Here is a 21,813-nt window from a genome sequence, read left to right on the forward strand (position 1 = left end):
GCAACATTTTCATAATAATATCTCATACTTTATTGGAACATTGATAGGCTATGTATTTTTATTTCCCTATTCACTCTCTCCCAAAATGCCTGACATGTGAAATCAATGCCCAATTTTGTAAGAGAAAGTCATATTTTGATTACAAACCCCATACCATTTTCAAACAACAATTTGGCTAAATTTAGACAGATTTAAATGATGATTAGAAAATATTATTATATTTCCATAAGAGTGCTAAATTTGATCATTCAATAATTTTTAAAGACCAAGGAGTTGTCCTGGTGAAGTACAAAATATTATCATATTTCCATAAGAGTGCTAAATTTGATACTTCAGTAATTTTTAAAGACCAACGACTTGTGGTGAAACCGAAAAACAAATGGTAGTATCCCTGAAAAGATTAGACATTAAAACTGTGACATGCAGCCTAGTGTGTAAGAATAAATTCACTAAAATATAATGGAGGACAGTGGCACTCAGGAGAATAATAACGGTGTTTTATTATACAATAACATAAAAAATACAATAAAATGTGTTGATTCACAGGAAGTTAACTGAGGCCCCCTTGTGGACCGCAGGCAGCTAACTAGTCACCTGTTCGGCGAGGTCAAACCGCGTGCTTCCTTCGTGAGACTGAGGTTTCATAAACTGTTATGTGCAGCTTTCATGTAACTGGATTTCTTATCCCATTTTGGACGGCAAGGTGAACCATTTAAACAGACGTTTAAGGTCGACAAGTTCAAATCTAACCATTAGCATTCTTCTCCACAGGTTTAATAAGCAAGTAGGGCTTTCAAATTAAACAGTTAATGTGCTTGAAGTACTTGATACGCAAAGTTAGCAACACAAATTAATTAGATAGCCTAACTAGATGCTAATTTTATCTTTTTGTTCATGTCTATCTTTATTATTAATTTTTTCATCTGGGGAAAATAATGTGACACATTTTTCCGCGCATTGTCAACAGTCAACATTTTGGAAAACAATATTTTTTAATACAAGGTCATGAAAACTGGGCCACGGATCTGTTTTATCGTTGTAATATTTCGAAACGAGCAATAGAGGGCAGGAGAGAGTCGTTGTCAGGATAAATCAGGTTGAACATTAGAAACTCAGCGCAGGGACAAAGAGCTGTTGTTCAGTCATGCAGATTGCTCCATAAATCAAGACCACTGTGGTAACACGATAAGCAGACTTTCTTCTTTATTGAATCGTGGCTGGTTTTTGCTTGCTTTTCTATGGAATGTTTTGTTAATTTGCTACATACTCTAATAGCTAAATATGTTACCAAAATGCGTAAAGTAAAGCATATTTTAAAGGCACAATATGTAAGATTTGTTTTATTAAAATATCCAAAAACCACTACTAGAATGATGTTATATATTTTGTTGACTTGTGTACTTACATTATCTCAAATGTTTCCACAAATGTTTAAATCCAGAGAAATAGCTATTTTAACCAGGACATGGACTGTGTCTGTGCGTCACCTATCAATGACATCATACCTCATTACCCTCGATTTCTGGTTTTTTTTTGTAGAAACCATGGAAACACCAAATATGCTTTAATATGTGTTTTATTAGACAGGTAAGCAACTGTTTGGATAAATTCATCGACAGAAAATGAATCATTGTTATATAGCTCAACACAGTTAGTCTTATTGTTTAAATCTCGTCGTCTTGATTTACAGCGAGTACCATGTTTTACCATGCCTAATATAGATCTAGCTCACGGCAGTGTGCAACAAGTGTCTCATAGTAGCCGCCGAGAAAACAAACAGAGTAGAATTATAACAACTATCAACATACTCAACTAATGTATCAAATATGATTAAAAAGTGCTGCATTATACACACGCATGACCTGGAAAAAATGGAAGCGGTCGTCTGCGGTATAATAAAAGCTTCACGAAATCAAGGTGTCATCAAGCTATATCTTTGTTTTGAATAAGCAACATCTAGCAGCGAAACATTATTTGTGGCAAAATAAGCTAGACTTGAGCTTTCTTTAGGGAATACTGTTGCTAACTTACCCTGAGCTAGCAGTTTAAACCATACCAATATAGTTTGCTGGTCTATGGCTTGTTTAAGCTGGTCTCCCATCCTGGTTAGTTTAACTGGTCAGCCTGACTGGTTGAAATGAGCTAAAGCCCTCCAATTGACCAGTCTGACCAGCTGATATCAAACCACCTCTAATACCAAAAAACCCCTTATGAAATACTGCATGTAAATAAATCGGAGGTGTTCACATTTAAACAGTGGCAAGTTAGTTAATACGTAGAGTTTAAAACAAAGTTCAAAGAATTGCAGTACGAAATATAATTATCAAACAAGTACTGTAATGACATCTATGCAGATTTAGCGCAAGTGTAAGATGGTGTTTGAATAAAGTTGGCTCTGCCGTGCAGGGTATCGGAGTTCCTGGCAGCGCCAGCTGGAAGAACCACAGGCCGATGCCAACATCCCCCTTTTACCTGGCATTGTGCCCTCTGCGTGCCCGTGCCGTGCACTGAGTTGCCGCGACAACCAAAGCAGTGAAGTGGAGCAGTCCCAGCTGCAGCCCAGAGCACAGTGAGTAATCCTGTGCTTACAGTGCATCTTTATACTCGCATACACACACATTTTTACTGACCTAAACTTGCACTCTTAGTCAACTGTTATGCTGCTTCACGTAGTCTCAGACTTATCGTAAATAGGAGGCTACTAGGTAAAAATTGCACATGAACGCTCTGAAATTTCTAAACTTGAATGCAATGATCTCATAATAATGACTTCAGAAGTCAGAATAATCAAATTTCCGATAGTATGTGAAGGCAGCATTACTTCATATTTCATTGTATATCACTTTCTTCACACACGCAAGGTCTTGCTATTACAGTTGTGCTTCTCAGTTTGCCTCAACTCAAGGACAACAATGTGAATTGCTTTAATGAAGTCCTCCCATTGTCCTGTCCAGTTTACAGCATGTGAACCTCTGGGGTCAAGCACAGGGCAGCTGCTCAAAACACAACTGATCTCAGCTTTGTGGGCAGATCTCAGTCTCCACTCCGGTTGCCTTTTGCCTGATTCCCTGAATTCTTGGCGCAAAAGCGTATTTACGACACAAACAAGTCAGATTCTTAAAATTCCTGTATTACTCTCATTTTCCCTTACACTCTCTCACTCTCTCTCTCTCTCTCTCTCTCTCTCTCTCTCTCTCTCTCTCTCTCTCTCTCTCTCTCTCTCTCTCTCTCTCTCTCTCTCTCTCTCTCTCTCTCTCTCGAAACATTTGAAATATTTGGGATATTGTAAGTACTCAACTAAACAAAATATATAACACTGGCCTAGTGGTTTTTGAATATTTTACTGCAAAAATACTACATAGTGCACCTTTAATGTACTATGTATTTTATAAGATATATGATTAAAATTACATGCATATGTTTGTAATCTGTAAAAAAATAAAATTTATAGGAAATTACAAAAAAAATATTAACGATACATAAAAAATACACTTTTTTATGTAAAATATGCTGTATTTTTTTATTGTGCATGGATTATTTTGTCAAATTATGCAAAAAGCTTAAATACTATTTTCCTTTTGTGTATATTTATAAAATGCATAAAAAGATTGCATTTTTATACTGAAAATGTAATTTCCACCCCACTGAATGAAATGTTGTGGAAATAAATATGTTCATGATGGTTCAGATTGGGGAAAAACAAACAATACAATTATTGAATTTTCCTGTGACACATATCTACTTGTTAGGGGCCAAACTGAAATAATTAGTGAGTTTAATTTCTACAGTTTAAGAATCCCTTAAATTCTAAATTCTAAGGACCAAAAGTGCCCATAGTTGATGAAACACCCTAGTAGGACCTGTCATAGCAGACCTTGTATCCCACCCTCAGAAGGTCAGCTGGCAAGTCTGATATTATCAGCAGCATCGTGACTGTGTGGGGAGCAGGGCTTGACTCAGATCTGACTCACCGCTCCTGTGGGTTCATTTCTCAACTGATCTCGGAGCTTTTGCCCTCAGCTGTGCCCGGGACGGACTCGCACAAGTCCTGGCACAGAACAAGTTGAGCGCCTGATGAAAGTAAATTACTTGCTACCAAGTCCGGATCAGTGTAGGGACATTACACTGTGTTGTTTGGCCCCTGCGATAGTCAGATATACTAAGAAAACGCAGAGCTTGATGATGACAGCTTTGAATTTCTCCCAGTGATGCTAACAGAATGACCGAGTACATGCTGTGTGCTTTTATTCTGGTGACGGTGATAATCATGAAGATGATTAAGATAATGACACAGGCTGCAATCATTTCTATATTTGGATGAGGTCAAGCAGTGTGGGCTTAGTGCTATAATAAAATATGATATTTATTTTCGTATTCAGGTGGGTCATAGATCATGTGGGTGATGATGGCTGTAACTACAATAGATACGACTTAAGCATTACATCATTAAATGATGCGTTCATGCCACAAAAAATATTCCTCAGATGAGACATAACACTGATTCACCTGGCAGTGCTGCTGCTGCTGCTGCTGATGATAATTGTAGTGTGAAGCTCAGATCACTTGTTGAACATTGAGAACTGATGCTGAAGAAAGTGTGTAACACCAGGTAGATTCATCATCCGCATTTATTAAATCATGCATTTACACCACACACACGTTTGTTTTTGTGAAATGTGGGGACATTCCATAGGCCTAATGGTTTTTATACTGTACAAACCGTATTTTCTATCCCCCTACACTGCCCCTGCCCCTAAACCTACCCATCACAGGAAACATTCTGCATTTTTACATTTAAAAAAAAATAATTTAATATAATTTATAAAACCATTTACATTGTTGGGACTGCTGGCTGGTCCCCACAATGTAGGTGATCTCAGGTTTATATTACATTGGGGGAGGAAAACACACACACACACACACACACACACACACACACACACACACACACACACAAACACAAACACAAACACAAACACAAACACACACACACACACAATAAAAACAAAACAAAAAAACAACAACATTATTTAGATTTTTTTTTTTTTTTTACACAATTTTTTTATTCACTAAAATATTTTATTTTCTTTCCAAATAGAAAATTGGCTACAAGCTGGCAGGTAACTCAAAATATCGACCAATTATTGGTTATAATTGCAGTTTTCCAAGATGGAAGATCTTACAGGAGGATGTTTGCCTGTTGCTTGAATTTTATATAATATATGCTGTTTTGAAAGTCATTTTATAATAATGACTAGGACAGACAGTATACGGTGTACATTAGTGCAATGACGATCCTGACAAAACCGGTAGAACAATGTGCTTCTCAGCTGTTAGGACGCAGGTGTCCTGCTCCAGTAAACGTGCTGAAGTTCATCTGACTGGGAGGGCGCTGCGTACACACACACTCGCACTCACGCACACACACACACACTCCCCCCTCCGTGCATGGGAACCAATCCACTCCGGCTGACGCTCCTCCTCCTGCCTCTGTGGCTCTGAGAGAGTTAGTCTAGGCCAGGCCTACGAGTGTGCATGCATGAGTTTGCGTGAGAGTGCACGTTTCACACGTGTGCCGGCCGTGGACCGGACTGTGGCTGTAAGCTGCTTTGCAAAGGCTCAATAGAGTGACCGTTTCCTAGAAACACTCTGGGATTGTTGTTGCCGATGAGAGCTGTTTGCACATTGTGCTGCATGACTGTCAAATGCTCAGTCTGAACTCAAAGTGAATGGGTTTCAAACCTGCATGCTTATGAGTAATAGAAGCATTTCATATTAAACTGCTCTATCACACTTTTTCTTGCAAACATGCTGTTATTGATGTATGCCTGAGTATAATGTTCTACGGATATTATATAAGAGGCTGTGCATTCGTTTTCTTATCACAACTTAAGTTTCTCAACTTTATTTTATTTATTTATTATTGTAATCGTGACTTTGGTCATGAGAAAGAAAACAAAAACAGTATTCTATGAGCATTTAAATGTCATGGTCCCTTGAGATGGCTGGTAATGAAATTAACCACATGTCTCTATAGTGTTTATGGTAATAAAGTTGTTGCCTCCTTCTTAAATATCAGACGCTGATGTGCAATTGGTCCAGCGTTGAGTGACAGAGCTATTTCTGCTTTAGTTAGTGCAGGGGCGGGCACTTCAAGTCCTGGAGAGCCACTGTCCTGCAGAGTTTAGCTCCAAGCCTGGTAAAACTCATCTGCCTGTAGCACTTCTAGAAATCCTGAAGACATTGATTTGCTGGTTCAGGTGTTTGATTAGGGTTGGAGCTTAACTCTGCAGGAAAGTGGCCCCTCCCAGGACTGGATGTGCCCACCCCTGAGTTATGCCGCCTTCATATGCTATCGGAAATTTGATAATTCCCATTTCTGAAGTCGTGTTTATGAGCTCATCCCATTAAAATGTTGAAATGGGAGGGCGTTCATGTGCAATTTTTACCTAGGAAATTTGTATTTATGATAATTACGATAGTTACGATAGCACATTAAGGCAGCATTAGTGCCTAATTAAAGTCTAAATAAATGTAGTCATCCTGGATGCAGCAATATATGTATTGCACTCAATGGCCCTCATTTATCAAAAGTGCGTACACCAAATTTCCAGCGTACACCTTGCGTACACCCAACCCTAAGGTGACTTTGAGATTTATCAGTATGGACGTTGGCGTACGGCACGCTCAAATCCTACGCCAGCTCAGGAGGTGGTGTACGCATGTTTTGAGTTAGTGTGAAAATGCACAGAAAAACAATTCCTAACACCACAAAACGCACTGACAAGATATGCTATATTATGACCCACTGTAAAAACAACAACAACAACATAGTAATTATAAACTTCTGACTTCAATGTTTAATTTGTGTGATACCAAGCATTTGATTTGTTGGCATGTATTCCTCCAGTCGCGAGCCTGTGCGCTTTACCTGACGGTTCATGCCCACCTGGCCCGGCAGCTGCGCACGGACTGGGACTGAAAATAATTCAGACTGACAAAATAATAAAAATGACATTCTTCTTCTTTTAAATAATAATAATAATAATAATAATAATAAAATAAATAATAACGACATTCTTCTTCTAAATAACAATAAGCGTTATTAATAATAAAAATCATAAAAATAAGTATAAGAATCTTACAAATTGTCATGCAATTATTAATGTGAATGAATATACTCGATATCACATCATCATCACTATCGTACCCCCGATAGCCTACATGTGCCGTGATACGAAATTAAATGCTAATTGTTTCAAAACATGTTCTGTAAAATAATGCATTGTGATAATTTCTCCTCCAAACAGCTATTTAAACCGCTGGAGTGCGCTTCTCAACCCCCACACTATTAACAGTAGCCTATTCTTAATTTAGGTCCACATTTAGTTTTTGTGGGTGCCTTTATTCCCACTCTTTAAACTCTCAAATAAAACAATTTTGCGTCTTGATGGGCACACTATTAAATCATCTCACTAGTCCACTAGTCAGGGCACTGATCAGGGAGTCAGCCCATTGACTTATGTCCTAATCAGTGCCCTGACTAGTGGACTAGTGAGATGATTGAGACGCGCCTGATCTCCACATTGGAGAAGTTTCGCTTCTTTGCCGTCTTCCGTGTCCATGGCGTAAAATGAGGGCGTGGGGGAGGCGGAGACTTGAATATATAGGGGCGTTTTATTCTAATGACGATCGTTCTCAGCCGTGGCATTTGTCAAGGGCAAGTATTGCGTACACCTGGATTGCAGAGGTGCGCACAGGTTCATAAATCAGGCGGTGAGAGGAGTGTAAGCATAATCATACGCCAACATATACGCCCGTTTCTACACAAGATTGATAAATGAGGGCTAATGACTGTTACCTTTAGACCAAGAGAAAACTACCTTTAAGATGAGACAACTTGATCACATGATCACGTTAAAATTACCTTTTTTGAACATTTTGAGAGAAATTGTTACAAAACTTATAATAAATCAATCAATAAATTAATATGTTAAAATATATAATATATAAAAAGAATAAATGGAACATTGATATCCATATATTGATATAATCCATAATAGTCATAATATCATTAGGGTACATCCTGTATGCTTTACATATTTGATTTGAGAAACACCCAAGTAACACCAGGTAAGAAAGGTGTATGTTGTGTTTATTTGTGTGAGCGGTGAGTGAATTTGCGAGTGTTCACAGTGTTCTATGTGTGGCTGTGGTGCCTGTCCTCTGCTGGGAACAGGAATATCAGGTTTCCTCTGTGTGCACAATGTGTACTCAGTGTTTCCTCTGTGTTCTCCTGCTGTCAGCACAAAGCAGTGCTACGTCAAATCAACATGCCTCACTGCTCCTTCCGTTCAAGTGTGTGCGTGTGAGCGTTAGCAGCCGCACAGTGTGCAGATTTTATTGGACATGTTTTTATTTGACTGCTGGGCATCTGTTAATTCTCTCTGGTAATACATTAACACCTCAGGAATATGCAAACGGATTGAACTGTTAAACTGTCAGGATTTGAGACTCAGAACAGCAGTGGGGAAGAAACTGAATCGGAGAACAAATACTCAAAGATGAACCCTCTTCAATATCTCTCTTATTTCTCCTAGACAAGGGATTCCCAATTTTTTCAACCCAAACCCCTTTTGATCTAAAACCCTTCTGAAATTTAAAAGTTAACTTTTATTTTAATATTGAAATATTTTTTTCCCTTTTTTTCTACTTTTTATTCAACAATGATGCATTGAATTGATCAAAGGTGACAAACATTGTCTAATGTTACAACAGATTTCTGTTTCAAGTAAAAGCTGTTCTTTTGAACTTTCTATTCATCAACAAATCCTGAAGAAAAAAGTATCACGATTTCCACAAAATATTAAGCAGCACAACAGTTGTAAGAAATGTTTCATGAGAACCAAATCAGCATATTCAATGATTTCTGAAGAATCATGTAACATTGAAAGCAGAATGTTGAAAATTCAGCTTTATCATCATAGGAATATGTTTTTCAAGTTCACAGTTGTCTCCTAAGATACACATCCTCATACTCAGAATAGTCAGTCAGTATGGGTTTAACAATTATTAAATGTATGCAAATTCTTAAAATGCTATTTTAGGGCTATCATTAAAAAAAGTGTCTGAAACCGTTCGATAGCCTTCTCATCTCAGATTGGTCAGATGGCCTCGTCTGTTGTGATTGGTCTACCGCTTACAATGTGTGTCAGAAACGAAACACCCATTACCATATCTGAACAACTACTAGACTAGACATGTAAAACATTATTGGATAATTCTTATAACTGACATTTGTTTGGGCCAAACGGAATCTTAGCTCACTTGCGTCAGAATCTTGAAACACACAGCGTCAACTGAGCTCGCCATTGAATGAGAGGCCTGGCCATGGGCCTGGCTACCACGCGAGTCTGACGGATGGAAGGAAGCAAGCTTAGTGTTCAATTCAAGCATGGCTGTAGATTATACGGCCGTATCCCCCGCACTTTTAATAAAGTGTATTTTCATCCCCCGCACTTTAACTGGGTCTCCCCGATCTTAGTCGACCTGCTCAGAGCGGGATTCGAACCGGCGTTACCTGTTCGAGGGCGGGCAAGTTAACAGGGACGCTAAAGACAGCTTTCTCTACCTCGGTTGATTGCGCGCTTCTTGAGGTCACGGGCAAGTGTATTTATACCATGATTTATACATAGAAACCAATGTGAAAACATCAAGATTTTAATTGAGACAAAAAATAATCTATGCATGACCTGTCATTTTATTCGTATCTAAATATGAGGAGGGCGCTCTCACAGAAAGTCCAAAAGCGGATTCGTAGAAACTTTGTCACGCTGGAGCTGCAGCTGAAGGAAAACAATCGTTATGAGTGATGAAACGTGACGACAACGATCAGACGATTGCGACAATATATGCTTTGTGTGTTTTTCAATCCATCTCAATGTAGGCTATTTATTGAAAATAAAGTAGGCCTATAGGCTTATCATATATGAATAATGCAGTGCTAACTGACAGCTTTTTAAATGTTTATCTTCTGCTCTACAAAGCTGCATTTATTTATTCAAAAATAGTTAAAACAGTAATATTGTGAAATACCATTACAAATGAAAACAGCCTTTTCTATGTGAATATAGTAAAGTATAATTTATTCCTGTGATCAAAGCTGTATTTTCAGCATCATTACTCCAGTCTTCAGTGTCACATGATCCTTCACTAATCATTCTCATATGAGGATTTCATAATCAAGAAACAATTTTGATTATTATCTGTGTTGAAAACAGTTGTGCTGCTTAAAAATGTTGTGGAAACCATGATACATTTTATTTTTCAGGATTCTTTGATGAGAGAGTTCAATGCACAGCATTTTTTAAATAAATTATCTTTTGTAATATTAAAAATATCACTTGTGATCAATGTAATGTAGCCTGTGTCGGATCAACAAAAGTATTAATTTCTCTCTTTTTAATTTTACCACAAATGTTTGAATGGTATGGTGGTTTCTGCAAAAATGAAGCAGCACTATGAGCAGCAAAACTGTTTTCAACACTGATGATAATCATAAATGTTTGTTGAGCATTAAATCCTAATATGAGAATGATTAGTGACACTGAAGACTGGAGTGATGATGATAAATTCAGCTTTGATCACAGAAATAAATGACACTTATTCACTGTCACCTTTTTTACTCTGAGGAGTTTGCAGGTCTGTAATACTCCTCCATCGGGCTGTGATTATGGGGCCTTTCAACCGAAACAAGGTAAATAGTCAATTGGATAGGCCTACAACCAATCAAAGCAACGGAGCGACGCATTACGTAAGTTGTCAAATGTCAACAGAGCTCAACTGCAATCTTTGCCGGTGTTGTAAAAAAAAGAATTTAAGGATACACAGAGTACTTAGCAACATGATCATCATTTCAGAGAGAAATAGTGAAGGCGAATGCATATACAAACAAGCTCTCCGTTTAGGATTTGAACAAATATAAACCAAGTGCCTTTGATGACGTGGATGATTATGTTATCATCTGTCCGTCATCGTCTAAAGCCCACCCTGATGATTTCATTGGTCCGAACAGTTTCTGTTCGGGCATAACTCCTCTATGGATCGAGTCCAGACCGAACTGCCCGAGTTAAAATGTTGTGGGCAGGGCTGAGTTCGGCTGGCATCCAGGCTACCTCCATTCATCTTCGGAAAACAAGTTAAGATATTTTTGTTGAAATCCAATGGTTCAGAAATGTCCATAGGCAGCAATGACATTTCCTCTCTTAAGACCCCCATAAAAGGCACTAAAGACATTGTTACAAAGTCCATCTCACTACAGTGGTTCTACAATAATTGTATGAAGCGACGGGAATAGTTTTTGTGCACAAAAAAGCTAAATAATGACTTATAAATAATCGGTGATGGCATCGTCTATCGGCCCAACCCTAGTTCAGAATTGGTTCTTTCTTTTGGGAGACAATATTTGTTGTGCACTTTGACCTTTAAAACTTTGCATACTTTTTATTATATTGAAGGGTAATAATACGGGCACTTTAAACACTTGTCCTCCTTCAGTTTCGATATTTGGTAGCATCCTTGGCATACATTTAAGAGGATTGGGTCGATGGTCAGTTCTGCCATAAATCGCATTAGTTGGTTTGTGATTTTGGATTAGTATCATCCATGTCCTCTCTGGTTGGTGAGGGTGTAACAGGGATTGTTTTTGTGGTACATTCCGCTCCCAGAAAAGCCCTGGTGACCCCTGCGGCGTCATGTCAGTGCTGGAGCAGAGGAGGAGGAGACGAAGAGGCCCCACTAGCCTCTGATCCTGGAGAGCAAAACCATTCAGCTTCACCGGCTACTCTGTTCATCCTCCTCCCCCATTCACCATCGTCCAATCCATCTTCTCCGCTTCTCTAACAGACGCCAAATAAAACAAGAATCATATGTGATATAGCCTACAATATTTTGGTGCAGCCACAACTGTCTGACTGAGTTGGTTTCAGTTGTGCAAACCTGTTATCTGTGTTAATGGACTTTGGTGCATTTGTGTGTGTGTTTGGCTAAAGGGGATTTGTCTTGTGATGGGATTAGGCAGAATAGCCCAGACGAGAGGGAGCTACTCACAGGCTTTGAGCACTGATACAGTATCGGCTACAAGAAGAGCCTATTGCTTCCCTGCTGGGCTTGTGTGTATGTATGTGTAAGTGTGTGCATACTTGGTGTGTTCTGCATGTTTGTCAGTTCTTCATGGTTTGTGATTGTATGAAAGGAAAGCCACTGAGCAGCAGTCTTATAGATGGGTGATGATATTACACAGCATCTATTCTAGATTTTCTAGATTATAACTTCAGATCTATGTGTGCGTGACCCACAACAGGAATGTCAATATGGCGTTATAGCTCAAAGCTATACTGTTGAATCTATGACCATATAATAACCCTATAGCTGTTATCTTTGATATTTATTTTGATATTTCTTTATATAATGCTTATTGTTTCAAAGCAGCTTGTAATAAACAGGAAAGTAATTATCAATTATGCAAACAGAATTAAAAGAGCTCTAATAATAATAATAATAAACATTTATGTCTTCGTGTCTATAGGAGTATATTATATTAACCATGAAAATTAATTTTAATGTAGTACCTTGCAAAGACCCAAAAAGACAGTGAGGTACTTGGAAGTGACATTGTCAGTAAATTAATATACTCATAATTTTAAAAGTAAAGCAACAAGAATGTGAAAATGTCTTGGTAATTTTATCTGTATGAAAATGTCCAATTTGACAATTTTTTTTGCCACGATACCAAAAGAAAATTAAGGATGTATATAATACACAAGTTTGAACAAAATAATATCATAATAATATAATAAGTATCACATGTGAAAATGAGTCAAAATAACTTTTTGTGGTCATCCGTATTATGCCATAAAACTATTAAAAATATTTTTTGTTGATTTGAAATTAAGCTGACATTAAATATAGATTTTAGATGAAAACGATGAGAAATGTTGTGTTGGCAACTAACTGAAATAAAGTAAGTTTAAGTAAAACTAAAATGGAAATAAAATAAGTTGAAGTACTTAGATTACTAAAACTAAAACATAATAAATTGAAGGCAAAAATAAGTATGAAAAAATATAGAAATGAAAGCTAATTAAAAATATGAATTAATACTAAAATAACACTCGGCACAAATGCTGTTGAGCTTAACATGTATTACCAACCCAAGATCCCATGTGGTGGTATTTACTGTATTTCTATTACATGAACGGCTGCTTGTTGTACTTTTCCTTTAAACAGCTTGTTATACAATTTCACGGATCAGTTCATAATATTTGCCAATGTGGTATTACTCTGGTGTCTTTATTCTGTCTGTGTAATTGTTCTTAAATTTGTTTCAGAGCTGATAGCTTATCTTCACTTCATCTTAAGCATGCACTTCTTTCGGAGACAGACAGAAGGTTTTCATGATGTTATCAGGTGTTTGTGTGTGTGCTCGATGTAGTGGTGAGATTACCTTTCCTCTGTGGCATGTGCTTCATAAACAGATCCTGTTCCCAATGACTTCCTGTAGGGGGCAGTATCTCCCCCTGCCCCTTCTAAGGGCATCTATCACCAATTTACCATACTAAAAACATACCAACATCTTCCTATATTCCATAATCATGTGTCAGTAATGCAGTGTGTTTCCAGACTGGTTTGAAAGTAAAGAGGGATTGATGTGTCACAATATAAATTGCTAAATTTTGCCCGTGGGTATTAGATCTATCTTAGTTGTTCTTTTGTCCATTTTGTGCCATATATAGCTAGCAAATATGCCATGCAGGCTGTATTTGCAAGGTGGTTCTATTAATGGGGAAGGATAGTTTATGGGACAGATTGGCAGGCACCAATACAGTAGAGTCTATATTAGGTTTAAGACAGAGAGTCAGTTGGCCAAATGATAGCTGCGGTCAGGATGAGGTGTTATACTAACCTACAATCAAGTCCTAACTCCTAAATAGTCATTTGAAAGTTTTATGGTTATTTTTGTGCTTGTGCATGCAAACAGATATCATTATCAGTCATGGAAACATTCACACTTCTATTATGAGTAACATTGAATTACAAGTTACACTAAAATTACAAAAAATGACACAAATTATGATCTAATTTATTAAACTAAATAAAATTAATTAATTAGGTTATTAACCTATTATTTAATTCTATAAACTATAATACTGATCTGCAATATTGTCGCTATATGTTAAATTAAAATAAGCTGATAATATCACTGTTTTCTCAGAACGCCTGTACAGCCAAATAAAATTTTGTTGCAATATTGTCCTCTTTAACACCGTGAAGATGCTATGAAACAATCATCATTGTAAAAGCGCTATAAAAATGAAGATTGATTGATTGATTGACAAGGGTCTGGGGACATATTGGGGGTCAGCAGAGAAAAAAAGTGTAAAAATGTAGAATGCTGTTAAAAAGTTTTATTCTGCTTTCTAAATGCTATTTGAAAATCCAGAGGTTAATCACAATTAATTATTTATATATCACTCTGTCATTACATTATAGATGCATACATTAGTAAAAATTAAATATAATTTTTTTTCTCACACAGTGACAGTATAAAAAAGTATTTTAGACCTTTTAGATGAATCAAATAGTTTTAAACCCCTTAAATTAATCATGATCAGGTTGAGTCAACCACACAGTAAATATTTTAAAGTCAGCATGAAATAAAAATTTACCCTATTCACTATATTTTATAAATGTATGTTGTAGATCTTATCAACAATTCATCTGGGCATTCTGTATATTTTTTTAAAATCACCCTTTTTAATCAGAAATGTCACCAAAAATGGGTTGCGAACACCATTTCATGTTGACTTTAAGAGGGATAGTGTAGTTAAATGGGACATTTTTCCTGGAAAATAATTTGTGCATAATGCCATACAACAAATAACTGATTAAATCCCACTGTGACAGATTCATGTCATTGAAATTAAAATTATTGATGTGTTGTTTGTTTTTACATTTGTCTCCCTTTTTCTTTTCTCCTCTCTTCTTCTTCTCTCCTGTGGGTAGGAGCCGGGGGGCTGCACATGTCGTCAGCTCTGGTTTGCATTATGCAGGTCTGACTGCAGGGAGTTTGATTAATGGCTAGAGTCAGAGGGGACAGACACAGGAGCTCAGGGGGAGTTGCACACAACATGCAGCTCCGCCAATACAACAACTAGATGTAAGTGGGTTTATCCATTAGCACGCCATTTTTCAGCCCTATTTTATTTATGCACAGGAACAGAAGAGATACTTGCAGCTGTTGGATGAATAACAAAATATTGTATTGTTAAAAGATTGCAAATCTCGATTCAAACACCTACGAGATCTTATTCCTAAATGTCAATTATTTACCTCTCTATAAGACCTTTGAAAAGTACGATCACAGGGGAACATTCAAATCTGTGTTGGCGCTCCCGCTGAGCCAGAGAGAGCAGTTGTCACATGTATTTACAAACTTTCCAACCACACATCTTATCATTATACCTGTGTTACAGTAATTCAGATATTTTGTATATAAAACTCATTCATATGAACAATTAAATAAAAATGTGGCCTGTTCACTATATTTTCTAAATCCATATTGTAGATCTTATCATGAACAATTCACCCAGGCATTCTGTATGTTTTTAAATGTCCTGTTTCAATCAGAAATGTCACATTATAGATATAAAATGGGTTGCAAACACCATTTCATGTTGACTTTAAGAGGAATAGTGTAGTTTTTTAATATGTAAAAATTACCTATATATATATCTTGAAATGAAAGACATGAAAAGGCTAGAAATGGCCCTGTGTATATGTGTGTGTGTATATATGGCTGTGCGATATTGAACAAAAATGTGATATGCAATATCTTGTTAAATAATGCGCTGTTCGATACAATATTGCAATTAGTGTGTAAAATTATTTAAATTATATATTTTTTACAAATATTAAAAAACTGAGAATTAAACCATTTTTTGTTTCACAATCTTTCTGGGAAAAGAAAGCATCGCTACAACTTCTGAAAGTGACCAGCAGTGTTTTAGCAAACTTTCTCTGTGTGTGTGTGTGTGTGTGTGTGTGTGTGTGTGTGTGTGTGTGTGTGTGTGTGTGTGTGTGTGTGTGTGTGTGTGTGTGTGTGTGTGTGTGTGTGTGTGTGTGTGTGTGTCAGACAGCGCGAGACTACAAATCATTGCCTTTTAATAATTATTTTTAACGTCAAGCAAGTCCCATAGTCTTGTGCCCAGTCTATTCTCTGCTCTATGCATCGACCTAAACTAACACTTTTCACAGTGTTGAAGTAGCCTATTAAAATCATTCAGATATTGCGTGCCGTTGCGATATGCATATTGCGATATGTACATTTGCGATACTTCAATCATTTCAGTATGGTTTCCTGGGCTACAAACAGGAGGTCACTGAGAACGAACTAGAGGAGACATCTGAGCCAGATGATGTCAGCTTACACTCATCATCACACACATACATTCATAAAAGTCACGCACACTCCCAAAAAACACTCCACCCACATTATGTGTGATCATTTGCAGGATATGACAATGCTGCTGGTGGATATTAATACCCTTTAGCTCATCTGAATGCAGTCGGCATGTAGGAGAAAATATCTGACAGGTGCTATTTTTAGTACTACAGGCAAGCACACTGGGATCCACTAGAGCTCAATAGCGGCTATTTTGGAGTGCAGCACTCACAGAAATAGCTGCGGCATATTGAATCCAGAGGAGAGGGACAAAGAAACCTGGCCATGGATGTGCGCGCTCTATTTATAGCACAACAGCAGCAATTAACGCTGCAGAGAACATGGGAGTACACACCACAAATACTGCAGACACTCAGGCGCTTATGTTTATCCTACTCTGGCGTACGACACGGTCTGCCTGCGGTATCTGATTTGGATCGGCTGTGTCTTCATCAGCCTTTGTCTAAAAAAAGCATAAGACAAAGAACTTCATCTAGATCGTTTTATAAGCTCCAGCTCCCAGCTCTTATACTCTCAATCTCAACCATGGTCCAAAAGGGTCCTGGTTCACCAAAAAATGAAAATTCTGTCATTTACTCATGCTCAGGCTATACCACACCCATGCAACTGTTTCTTCTGTGGAATTCAAAAAGAGAATTTCAAAAGAAATCCCTAGCTAAACTCTTCAATATAATGAAAGTTAATGAGGAGTGGGGCTGTCAAGCTCTAAAATGCACCATAAAAGTAGTCCACATAAGTTGTACGCTGTTGTCAGTCTTCTGAAGTGTTTTGATAGCTTTGTGTGAGAAACAGACCAAAATTGTCTATGATTTGATTCATCCAGTTCACAAAAACAGTCTGAAGAATTAGTTTACCAAACAAGGATCCAGTTTTCAAGTTCAACTCACTCCCACCCTGATTAAGCCAGTTCCGACCATTTATCTAACAGCACTTTTTAAGTTCAGTCCCCATTTACTGTGACTGCATGTAAAAGAGTACAGTACATTATTAATAATGTGTCTTTTTGTATTTCACAGAATAAAGTCGTACAGATTTGGACCAACATGAGGGTAAGGAAATAACAGATTACTTTTTGTATTGGCAGAAGAATTTAGAAATTGTACTGGTTCTCTTATGCTCACAAATTCTGAATTTATTTGATCAAAAATACAGTAAATAAAAGTAATAGTCAAATATTTATTCAGTTTAAAATAACTGTCTTCCTATTTTAATATATTTTAAAATGACATTTATCAGCCTTCTACTTCTTTGAAGTAGAAATCTTTTGTAACATTACATACTTGCTGAATAAATGTATACATTTTTTGAATTACCATCGCACACCTGCAGGAAACAGATATGTGCGTAGGAAAGAAGGCCAAAAAAGTCACAAAAAAAAAAAGTCAAAAGAAATTCCACACACTATCAATACTTGCAAATAATATTTAAAAATGATTGCCGAAGTTTTGGTCTCAAGACCTTTATCAGGCATCTACCACATATCTATTCCCTGCAGGTGTTTAATGGTAATTGTCAATTAAAAGGTTTTTAAAAGAAATTAATACATTTATTTTACACATCAGGAATATGCCTGATAAAGGTCATGAGAACAAAATATTGCCAATATAATTTTTAATACTTTTTGCAAGTTTTTTTGCAACTGACTTTTGAGATTTTAAAAACTTTAAAAACGTTTTATTGACCACAAGCTAATATACCTGCATGTGGACCTTGAATGCTAAATAGTTTCAAAATAACTTGTTAAATAACCAAGTGGGCCTCTCTAATCGTGTCCATTTTGAGATCTCTTTGGAGTCATCTGAATCTGAAACGCATCAGCAAGCGAACAGGAAGCAGGAAGTGTAAAGGTCGTCCTTGAGCTTGGTTTTAGAAGCCCACTTTGTCCCAGTGTTTCTAATGATTCAGAGTGGTATAAATTACCTCAAGCTGAGCTTTTTTATGCCGACCCACATCACCTCCCCCACTTCTCGCCGTGAGAGGGATCAGCAGATAGCAGCTGCTCAAGAGCAAGAGCAGCAGCGATCCTCTTCCTCAACGAATGGCCTCTATTGTGGGGAATGTTCATTTGGATCCATTCATCAAAGCTGACATTCCAATAAGAGGTCCATGTGATGGGATCCAAACTCACTGCTACCTTGTGAAAGCAATTTTCCCCTTCATGTGCTCCAGGACAGCAGAGGGGAGTTAGACTGGGAGTGAGGCTAGCTTAATCGCTCAGCATGCAGAATTGACAGAGCCTATAGATTTCTTTATGGAGAGCTGTTTTGGCAGACCCTGTGTCGTTAAGGCACATTCATACCTGCCATCAATAATCTAATGCGACAATTAGCTGAAGATGGATGTGACAGGTTCCTCAATACTGACAAACACAGCAGTTCTGTGTCCACAGACAAGGTCAGTCACTCCTGTCCACTGGAATCAGAAGCGAAAGGAGCGCATGTCCTCCAGCATCTAAACAACACGGGAAGATCAGTCTGACAGCGAGGCAGATGAGTCACATTTGTCCTTTGAGTTTATGAGACATGACTGGGGTAGACTGAAGGTGAGCAGGGTGAACCTGGACTGGTTGCATCCGACTAACTTGCATCCAAACATTTACCCCCAAATTAAAATTTGTCTTAATTTTTTACCCCCATCAAACTTTGGTGCGTTCATGAGTAGTGTTGTACACATTATGAATGCTCTCTAAAAAAATGCTGGGTTAAAAACAACCCAAGTTGGGTTGAAAATGGACAAACTCGTGGACAAACTTGGGTTGAAAATGGACCCATTCAAACAACACAATTTCTGGATTTGTCCATTTTCAACCCAACTTGGGTTGTTTTTAACCCAGCATTTTTTAGAGTGTACATTTTTTTCTTCAATGAATTGGTTGATCCAGTTTACAAAATAAGTCTTAATTATTTTTTCACAAGTCACAGTGATCCAATTCTTGATTTCATATTAGTAACTCAGTGATTCAGTCTCACAGATTGGTCTAAAGTACTGTGAAGATTAGGCCAGAAAATGAGTCCGGTGACATTTTATGAGCGACTGACTCAATGATTCGATCACATTGACTCAGTCCCATTGATTTGAGTTCAACCCACTGACTTAATGATTTGGTCTCATTGATAATTTCCACTCACTGACTCAATGATTATACCTCTGACTCAAAGTCAGCTTAGTTCAACAATTTGGTTGTAGCGGTTTACAACTTCACTTCAGTAGAAGACTATCAGCGAATCAGTCTGTTCCATCTCACACAAAGCAAGTGAATGGGTTTAAAAGACATTAAAAGGGACACATGCAGTTTCTGCCAATCTCATGTTAATTTTGAGTACCTATAGAGTAGTATTGCATCCTTCATATCCCTGAAGAGTCTTTAGTTTTATCATATTTATAAAAAACTTCTTTCCGAAAACTCCTGGAGGCATGCCGTGTATCGCTGCCGACGACTTCCATATCCCGAACGAAGCACACTGATGGCCGTGCTCTTGCTCTGGTTGATGTGTACACACACTATTCCGGGAGAAGTGCCCATACAAGGAATCCTGCCCTTTATGACGTCATACTCGAAAAAAACTTTTAGAAGCTTACACGAATCCTGAAGGAGTGTATTTGGCAAAGAACACACATCCAACTTGTTTTTTAAAACTTTGGCCATATTTAGCATGAGAATTAAACTCTCTAACTTTTTTCCACTTTATCAAACTTGAAAGCTTGAAAGTGATCACTATGTAATTAAGATTTTTTCTTCCTTTTGTGGTCCACAGAAAAATAGAAAGCCATGTAGGAATGACATGAGGATTAGTAAATGAGAGAATTTTCATTTTTGATTGAACTACTAACTGAACTTTTATCATCCAGAACAAAAATTTGTTCATGATCATGGCAGATTCATCAAAATCATGCCCTTTTCTCTATAAGGCAGGGTCTTTATTAGAGCCCTGCATGATGTCATAACTAGGGCTCATGCTCATATCTGGAGGGAATCATATTATGGGTTATATTTTGCCCCATGCTAATTTGGGACTCTTATTAAAGTTCTTCTAAAAATAGCCTTCCAATGTACCCTGGTGACTGTATTTGCAAACATGTCCTTATATACCACGGCCTGCAGCTCTAAAAGTGGACGGCCCCCTTCTTCCAGTGGCCTTCGGTGAAATTTGTCTCTACATCACGGCCCAATAATTGGCCCTGGGCTTTGAAATAGCCACAGTCACCCTGCCGAGCTGCAGGAGCTCTCAAGTGGCTGTACAGCAGATCCGATGGGATTTCCTGAGCCACATGTGTCTTTGAAACCTAAGCCGAGAGTGAGAGTTGTGATGTTCTCTGACCCTAGAGCTACTGCAAGTGCATTTCCCCTCGGTTGGTGCTCTGGCGTCCTCTCATACCAGTTATGGTAGCAGACGCTAAGAGAATTCTATCAATAAATAATGGGGAGTGGAGATACACATTCAGCACATCATTCATTATGAATTAAATAGCCACGCATGAGCCACTAGCTTACGAAAATATGACACTTGCTGACGGGCTCATATAGTGATGGATGATTCTGAACTCCATTGCATAGTGTTTGTCTCGCTTTTATGTTTAATGAAACCTTACAAGCAGAATTGAGCCTTTGCATTTATTTGCACATTTGACATGCATATTCTGTACGGAGGGGTTAGTGTGAATCTTAATTGTCAAATCTGAAAAAAAAAGTCTACTGCAGTACTTGATGACGATGAAATGTAATATAAATGTGCATTTAGCGATAAACTGTAACTGCAATCTCATCTGTATTTATGATTCATCATGGACTGGATGCAGATCTTGTATGTGTGTCTTATGTGTATTATTATTATATATATATTAGTAGAAATTATAGAGGCCCTTGCTTTGAATGAGCTCAGCACATCTGCGGCCACAGGACATTACTAGATACTCATTGCTCCGGTGTGATCGTGATTCCCTCTTCTTACAGTCTCTTCCACAGTTCGGTAACTGTAGGGGGTTTCTTAGCCATAACTTTGTCGACAATGATTTTACATAGATATATAGAGCCATAGATTTCAATGGGGTTTAGATCAGACTCTGGGCTGGCCATTTCATTATTTCAATGTTCTCACTTTCAAGGAACTGCTTTACCCGTTTTGCAGTGTGATAGGGGGCATTGTCTTGCATACAAATTGCGGGCTGATTGGGAGATGCTCGCAGTGAAGGAACCACAGGTTGCTGAAGGAGGTTCTCATAAACCGGTTCTGAGGTCCTGCCATGTAGCTGTATAATACGCCCAACTCCTGCTGCAGAAACATCCCCAAAAC

The 21,813-nt window shown here is 37.7% G+C and overlaps 1 long non-coding RNA gene across 3 annotated transcripts; it reads left to right on the forward strand.

The window, feature by feature from the left end:
- The first annotated feature begins 563 nt into the window (after positions 1-563).
- On the forward strand, positions 564-20,981 carry LOC137064131 (uncharacterized). 3 transcript variants are annotated; one of them, XR_010901502.1, is made up of 5 exons: positions 564-703; positions 2,407-2,569; positions 15,064-15,217; positions 17,539-17,571; positions 20,278-20,981. It is a non-coding gene; the product is annotated as an uncharacterized lncRNA (long non-coding RNA). The 3 variants fall into 3 exon arrangements; XR_010901501.1 differs by lacking the exon at positions 20,278-20,981 and adding an exon at positions 18,305-19,144; XR_010901503.1 differs by lacking the exon at positions 20,278-20,981 and adding an exon at positions 18,912-19,144.
- The last annotated feature ends 832 nt before the right edge of the window (positions 20,982-21,813 follow it).

The sequence above is a fragment of the Pseudorasbora parva genome, chromosome 24 (assembly GCF_024679245.1).
Source record: "Pseudorasbora parva isolate DD20220531a chromosome 24, ASM2467924v1, whole genome shotgun sequence".
NCBI lineage: Eukaryota > Metazoa > Chordata > Actinopteri > Cypriniformes > Gobionidae > Pseudorasbora > Pseudorasbora parva.